Here is an 8,678-nt window from a genome sequence, read left to right as displayed (position 1 = left end):
GGTCGTTACATTTCCGACGAGTGCTTGCTGTGTTCGGCCAATCACAATGCACTGGTTCAGCTGGCCAATCAGAGCAGACTGCACTTGTCTGAAGGAGGGACTTTGTAGAAAACGAAGCGTTTGAGAGAGGCGGGGCATAGAGGACCTACAATAATGTACAGTATTTGAAAAATAATGTGTTTTTTGAACATTAAAGCATGTCAACATATTCTGTTACACCAAATACACAAAATAATGATCTTTAAAAAAGCATCATATGACCCCTTTAATACACACACATGCATATCAAAAAATATACATAGCCTACATATTTATTGTTTATTAATTAAATGATTTATTTATGAATTAAATTCTATTGTTGAAATATATAAGCATATATTTATTTCAAATATATTTCAAATAATAGTTTATAATTATGTTAAATTTTGACTTAAAATTTAACTTAAGTGTTAGTTTTCTTTACTTTTTAAACACATTTATGTTTACAGAGGACATATTATGCACATCTGCCAGTCACCAGTTAATGCATACATTTGTCAAAGCTATTGAATGTATCATTTTCAAAGTATTCAGTATACCGATGATCTTCTCTCAGTCATCACTCTGAAAGGTCTTTATGTTATTTAGTTTTCCACCATGTCTCTTTATACTTATGCTCTCTTAAACATTTGGTCAGGATGAATGAAATATTGCTTGTAGTATTAGATGACAGACCTTGACAGATGAGTCCACACTATTTTTGTTGGCAGGGGAGACTCACAATGAAGAGATATTTTAACAGTTCTCACTTACAGACTGCTCGTGGGGTCTAAAACAACATGTCAGACGTGATTGCTGGCGGAGGGGACGTCATGTGAGCATGAAGTCTTTTGACTGATAGAGGCCTGTCTGTTTCAGGTTAAATTAGAAGACATGCTCCACAGGTGTAGCAGTGATAAATGGTGCAGAATCCTGAGCCTTTCACAACAATCTAATAGAGGGGAAAAGAGATAACTACATTATGTAAACAAATGTTTTAAAAAATGCCTTTTCACTAAAATCAGCTCTCAAAATCTTTGAACTGACATGACAATTGCAAGTTGCTTTGGATAAAAGCATCTGCTAAATGAATAAATGTAAATGTAATGTAAATGTAATTTGGTTATGAAACCACAAAATAAATACATAATTAAATAAACACCTACAACCAACTCAAAGACCCAAATATAGCAGAACAAAAGTGATTTTTTTTTTCACCTTTCAAATGTTGTGTGAGGCCTCTAAGGCAGAAATAAATGGGTTTTTACATTTGTTGACATTTTAGTAAGTTTTTAGGGAAATTATGTAATATTGCAACATTGGGCCTGTTGGGTAGCAGAATTTCAGTGAATTTACTCACTGTCTGAACAAATATAGAGAGCATCTAAGGGTTGATTTGCAGGGTGTGCTACTTATGTAGCCTCATAACAGTAGCTTGTATATGTAATAATCACACAGTAATTATAATCAGATAAATCATATTTTTGACTGTGATCGTGGGTGACATTTCTATAAAACTTGTTTCCACCACGGTGTAATGTGCTGTTTGGGTTTTGTCTTGTTCATGTTTCCATGTCTTTTATTTTGTAATTGTTTTATGCTGTTTGTGTCATACTTCCCTTGCCTTCATGTATCTCAGCCTTGTGTATGTGTCATGTTCTGATTGGTTGTTTTAGTCATGTGTCTTGTTTCCCATTGGTTTGTTCTTGTCATGTGACCCTCTTGTTTGCTATAAGTAGCCATCATGTTCCCATAGTCTTTGTCGTGTATTGAAGTTGTAACCCGCTGTCGGTGAGTCAAGTCTGCTCATGTCAAGTCAAGTCTGTGTCTCGGTTTATGTTTGGATCACGTCTGTAAATAAACTGCACATGGGTTCTTCACTACTCTCGCCTTCAGTGGACTGATTCGTTACACACGGAATTAAAAAAAGGTAATTGGGACTTTTTCACAATTCTGAGGAAAACAATTTGCGAGATATATTTTCTCTGAATTCTGAGTTTGCGTCTCACAATTCTGTTTTTTTTTCCCGACACAAAATAAAAAAAAATAAGATAATTGCAACTTTTAATCTCACAATGCTGACTTTTTTTTTCTTGCAATTGTGAGATCTCACAGTTCGGACTTTGCAAGTTCATATCACTGCATGAATATTATTCCCAATTGTTTTTCATTAATTAAATTAACAAAACATATTAACACAGTTCCCCACCCACTGCATGTTTTTTTTTTTTTATGTAATATTTTAAATGCTTTTACTCCAATTGGCTAAACCAGTCTTTCCCATAAATTAGTGCAGAAAATGTGAAAAGGTGTGTAGATTCTGGCTTGAAGATATGCACTTCTTTTTCTAAATCAGGCTGTTGTTCTTTCATAAGCACTAGTTGTGAAAGATGTGCACATGTGCTTGATGTACTTATCTAATATGATAAGAAGCCATAATTCACACTGGAAATCTTATAGATTCAATGTTTAAGGTGATCATAACAGAGATTGCATACTGACATAATGCGTTTCTGCAGTTGTTGGACTTATTGGTAAGGGTTTGTTTCTGTAAGACAAGTCCATCTTAGGCATTATAGCTGTAATAAACGTGAATCCACTTCAAGAATATGAGTAATCCTGCTGCGTTGATGGATCCGACGGGAACAGAGTGGAATTTAAAGTTTGATTTACGAGACTCGTTTTGGCGTTCCCGGCCCGTCAGAATCTAAATTCCCATTATCTGAATACAGCAGACCTATTGTACACTCCCACTTAACAATCCTGGATCAGGCTCCAGGAAGTGAGACCTCTTCTTCTGCCATTCCTGCTAGAGCTCGTCAGGGCTAATGAACACAGACAGGCGAGACAAGGGGTCTGAGGACTGTGCAGTGTAAAAAAATCTTGTTAAATTTACGGTAAAAATACTGGCAGCTGTGGTTGCCAGAAATTCACTGTTAAAAAAAAAAAAAAAAAAAAAATCAAAGAAAATGCTGGATGCCATTTTTGTGCCTGTATATATTTTACAATTTATTTCCACGTATACAGTATTATTACAAAATGAAGCATGTAATTTATGTGCCACTAGTGCCATATGGAATTGCCAAGATAATGATTGTTTTCACACCGGTTTCACAAAAAATAAATAATAATAAAATGTCACATGATATCACGCAGGGCTTCTGAGAACATAATTTCACAGATTTTCAACGTTAAGGTCAGTCAAACTTTTTACTATTATGTAATTTTTACTTCTCTAAAAGTAAAAATGACTCTCGTTACTCTAAAGCAATTTAACAACATTTTAGTGTAAATGTACCTGACTTGATAAATACTATGATACATAGATATTACTGTTAAGTAATTTATACCTTTTATTGTATTTGCAATTGTTTAACTTAATAACTTCAGATTCTTTTCCGCAAACTGGTTCTTTCGGACAGCTTGTTTCAATGAACTGGTTCAGTTCACTAGTTTGTTTACATGATCATGCAATGATGTAATGTTTAAGCAATTATATTTTCAAAGCATCCAATAATGATGTGAACACTGGTATTAATTTTGTGTCACTTGATATGCTTTTTTTTTTTTTTTTTATTCTCAAAAACGGGCAGCCGCTGATATGCATTTTATGAATAACCAAGGACCATGGTTTCATCTAAAAAAATCTTCTTTACTTTTCTACTCAAGAAAAAGTCACCTCCATCTTGGATGGCCTGAGGGTGAGTAAATTAACAGCAAATGAATGAACTATCCTTTTAACTAATGTTAACGAATGTAAAGTGTTAGCAAAATATCTGACCATAGGATTCAGTGAATGACCAATGAATGATCAGAATCAATCAAGTATTCCAAAGCTAATACGTTTATATAGAGTATCTTCCAGGTTCTACTGTTTGTATTTAGGTCTCTTAAAAAAGAAGACTAAAGCAGATGTGGAGAGTGTGTTTCGATGAGGTAATGCACCGAGCTGCTGGAATGGAAGTGCAGAGGCGCAAGGGGTCAAACGCATTCCCGACAGCACGTGAGCCGTACTGACAGTGAGGGAATGACATCATCGCATCTCACTGATGTGCCCTTTTAAGGAAGCTGCCGGCAGGGAGGCGGATGGAGCACTTACTGCTAAAGTCTGGCCGCTGCACGCACACACAATGTGATTTATCCATGAGATGGACAGCGTGCAAGCTCGCTCTTCCGAAAGCAGGCTTGTGTTCTTTTTAAATATGCATTCATTTCTTTTTCTCTCCGTCTTCAGCCTCGTAAACTTTCGTGGCCCTTTCAAGTGCCTCTGAGGCGGTGTGTGCATCCTCGCAGCTGCCTTCGCAGACCTTCTTCAACCCTCAGCCTGCTGTGCCATTGTGTCCGCTCTCAGCCCACAGACAATGCCCGCGCTCCAGGAGCGACCGTAGTGCCAGCATTTTTATACAGCCCTGGGTGCACCGATCAAACCCAGAAGCTGGAACCTTCCCTGACACCTGCAGCTTCACAGCATCCTACCAGAACACAGTGTAATCAGGCCACATTGCTGCCAGGCAGAGCTGAGTAGGATTTGACAGTAATAGCACACTAGCACTGCAACGATGGATAAATAAGTGCTGGCGAAGGCAGAGAAACCAGGTTATAATCATAATGGATTACTGTTTTGATAGAAAGAGGAAGACACTTCTGTTATAGCAGTAATGTTGCATTTAGAAGAGTACACAGTGTGCTGGTAATAAAACATATTATGCAGCAAAAAAAGTTCAACCCAAGGTCCACATGCTCTCACGCTGAGGCAAAGTTATCGTGCTTTTGGGTGCTTGCCATGCAGCTTATGATGCTCTAGACAGTTCACTGTGCAACACTGCAGAAATATTAAAGCAGTCTTTTGGTGCATGAAAATAGTTACATTTATGCATTCGGCAGATGCTTTTATCTGACTTGTTACATTTAAGGTACATTCTTTAAAATAAAGGTTATTTATTCACTGTAAAAAATGACCATGAATTTAACGGTAAAAGACTGTAAACATGCTACAGTAAAAACCTGTTAAATGGTTAACGGTAAATTCCCCTACTATATACGGTGAAAAACTGTATTGGACATTACATGTATTGGACATTAATTTTACGGTAGTATACAGTTTTTGGAAGTGAAAAAGACTGTATAATTTACAGTGAATAACCGTAAATTGACATTCCCAGAATTCCCTGCATTACATTTCAAATTTGATGTTTTTTTGTTGAAATAACTACGTTTCTTCTTAGTTTTTTCTTATCAGTTTTGTATATTAGGGTTGTGTGTTACACCTAATGTTGTTAAATGAATGTTTATTGCATTATTTCAGATTCATGTGTGTTACCATGATGGTGTTTAGCGTTTGTGTGAATGACACTATGCACCTTCTATACATGTTATTATTTAAAAGCTGCTTGTGATGGGCTTTGGTTCATCATGTGACTTTCTCATCACCACCTGCATTTGGTGGTTATCAGTGTATTACAAAGGTACAAAACAGATTTCAGTACTTCAATAGGTTGGTATATTAACATTATATCAGTTAATGAAATTACGGTATTTAACTGTAAATTTAAGTTAAAACCGTAAAACCTAAAACGTTGCTACCATATTTTTTATGGTAAAATTCCGGCAACCACAGCTGCTGTTTTTTTCCCGTAAATTTTACGGATTTTTTTTACAGTGTTGGCATCTGTGGTTCCACAAAGAACCTTTAGAATTCATGGAACCAGTCCAATGCACAAAAGGTCCTTTTATTGGAAAAAGGTTATTTCAATTATTAAATTGTTCCTTTTTAAAAACAGTTCACTCAAAGGTTCTTTAGGGAACCCAAAATAGTTCCTCTACAGCTATTTATATTGGATGCACTTTTATAATTTTATTTTATTTTATATTTTCCATGCATTTTCCAATCCACTTTATCATCTGAAGGATTGTTAATTTAATTTAATTTAATTTAATTTTGGTAATATTATTTATTTATTTATTTATTTGTTTGTTTGTTTAAATCTTAACTTAATTAAAAATTAAAAGTGATTATCCATTATAGATTGTTATACTGCATTTGCAAGATTTATTATATTTGATCCTAAAATGCATTAATTTTATTATTTATTTATTTAGTATTACTCTTTCTTTCTTTCTTTCTTTCTTTCTTTCTTTCTACTAAGCTAACTCTAAACAATGTTAGATAGTTGCTTTTATTTCTTCTAGGTTGTGGCCACTCTAAGAACATTGACACTTGCACATGTATTTGCCGATGACTTCCCTGTATCCTCGAGGAATAAAAAGTTAAGTTTTCCATTATTCTGGCAATAGAACACCAGGTTATAAAATATTAAAAAATAAGTTTCTGCTAAAAGAGGTTATATAATGCTGATGGTGGAGGAATATGCATCTAAAATGTCTCTCTCTTTTCCTGCCTCTCTCCCTTGTTCTACTTTTGTGAACAAGGAAAGGAAGAGAGAGTTCAAACCGGGTGAAGCCATCAAACGACAGAGATATCTGTCTTTGAGATCGCTTCTCCACCTTCATTATCAATTATTCATTTTGAGATGAGGTCACCAAGCAAACAGACGAAATAGTCAAACTTCCACCATCTATCCTCGTAAAGGAGCCATTCTGACACATTTGGGTTTGGATGGCATCTAGAGTGCTGTAGACTTCTATGTTTGCCATTAAATGGTCCTTAGCCCTGGATTTGTTTGCACATATGCCTTTCACGTTGGTTTGCCATTAGACATGGGCCAGTTGTCTAACTGGATAATCTCAAATGCTCTGTTCTAAAATTTGATGTGCTCCCAATGTAGGCAGGGCATTATAATTGTACTCTTAGTGTGAAGGCTGTTCCAAAAGGTCTAGGACATGTTATTTTGGCAAAATTTTTAGGGCAGCATTGCACGTCCTTCACAGAGAACGCAATCCCATGATGCATTCCAACCAGCTCAGTGAAAAAAGAAATCATCCAAGATTACAAATAAAGTGAGAGATTTAGATTAAAAATATAATTCAATTAGTTGATTATAATATATATAAATATATATATATATATATATATATTTTTGAAATACAAATGGCATTTAAAACACAAAAACTTGCTATTTTTATACCCAAAATGTGTATTTGTTACACACATTTATTCATATTGAGTGTGTGCAGAACCGAACTTATCAAATGTTGTTAATGCAGTGATGTCACTTTCTTTTCAACACTGACAGGTAGTTTGCAAAAAAATCACAGAAACAGAGGTAAGCATGTTGGTTAACGTAAAAGGTTAAATGCAGCAGTGTAAAGAGCATAAACAAAACATGGTGCTTTGGACAATGGAAGTTTATTAAAACCTGTAATCAGTAGATAATCTCCAGTAACAGAGTGCCCCACTTGGGTTTTGGAAATAAAAGTTCATAAAAACGTATTTTTTTTTTTTTTTTTTTTAATAAAAGCATTCATTTTCTCCATAAGGGGGTTGATTGTTAACAACGTATAACCCTTTAAAGACAGACCTACTGTGAGCTACAAGGTTGATAATAGATGGTATGCCTTTGTTAAAATCAGCCTGCATTATTAAGCATTTATATAAGTATTTCGACTACTTTTCAAATAATCATGTTTAACAGCAAGGATCCAGGTAATTGTGCAATGAATCATCACCAATCAGAGATTTGAAACAAGCAAATTGCAGCAAAATAAGTTTTTAGTGCCCATCTGCTCCCCCAAAGCACTGTATGTACAGTATAATAGCTTTATTCTGCTGTAAATTTCTCTGTTTGTATTTAATGTGACTGTCATTTGCAATGTTTCTTGGGATTGTAGTTCTTTCCCTAAAGTACACAGTCTTATCTTTTGGTCCGATCTTCAATTTTCAAATCAAAGTTTCTAATGTTGTGATTCTCCTCATGGCTGGTTGGTTTGGTTCATGGCTTATAACACTTTCAAAAAGACTTCTTAAAAATCCCTATGGGAAAAATGACTGGAAAAAAAAAAAACTTCCAGAACCAAGAAAGCTGAAAAAGCCGTTAAGCACTCTATAGGCCTATTACTTTTGTAATAGATCAACCTGTAGCCTTTTTTTTTTTTTTGTCTGTGCTCTATTGTTCGTGCAACACAGTACACAGTAGTTTGTCATTACTTTTCTGCGTCATATGGTTGAAAAAGACAGAAATAGACTGTAGTATCCTTTTTAGTTGCTGTTGTTGTAAAACTTGAAGCCAAAACCCATAAAATGCCTGTCATGCAGATTGTCTTCAGTGCGTCAGTGTAACAGAGCCATGTGAAAAGGAGGATATGTGCGTAACTTTATCTGATATCCACAGTAGTTAAGCGCAGAGTTGCTGTTTAGTGCTGAGGATGAAATTACACTCATAAAAAAGATCATTACAAGAAAACTTCTCCGCAACCCTGCTGGCTGGATGAACTAAAGCTCACAGTCATAACTTTACTAAATGATACTGACATTTACTAAGTCTGCTGAAAGCATTGAAGTTGAGTTAAACTGATACATTCCATTAGAAGACATCAATGGAAAAAAGAAAATACATTCATTATGGATGAGCCAACATCTGGCCTGCCAGTCTTATTTTATTTTGTCCCTGTAGTTTATTACATTTATTGTGGTCCCAACATAAGTTAATATATTGAGTTTTCTTAGCATCGATTATAGAACATTGATTATATATATATATATA

The sequence above is a fragment of the Sinocyclocheilus rhinocerous genome, unplaced genomic scaffold (genome assembly GCF_001515625.1).
Source record: "Sinocyclocheilus rhinocerous isolate Xijiao unplaced genomic scaffold, SAMN03320098_v1.1 scaffold841, whole genome shotgun sequence".
In the NCBI taxonomy this organism is placed as follows: Eukaryota; Metazoa; Chordata; class Actinopteri; order Cypriniformes; family Cyprinidae; genus Sinocyclocheilus; species Sinocyclocheilus rhinocerous.
This window is presented reverse-complemented; position numbering follows the sequence as displayed.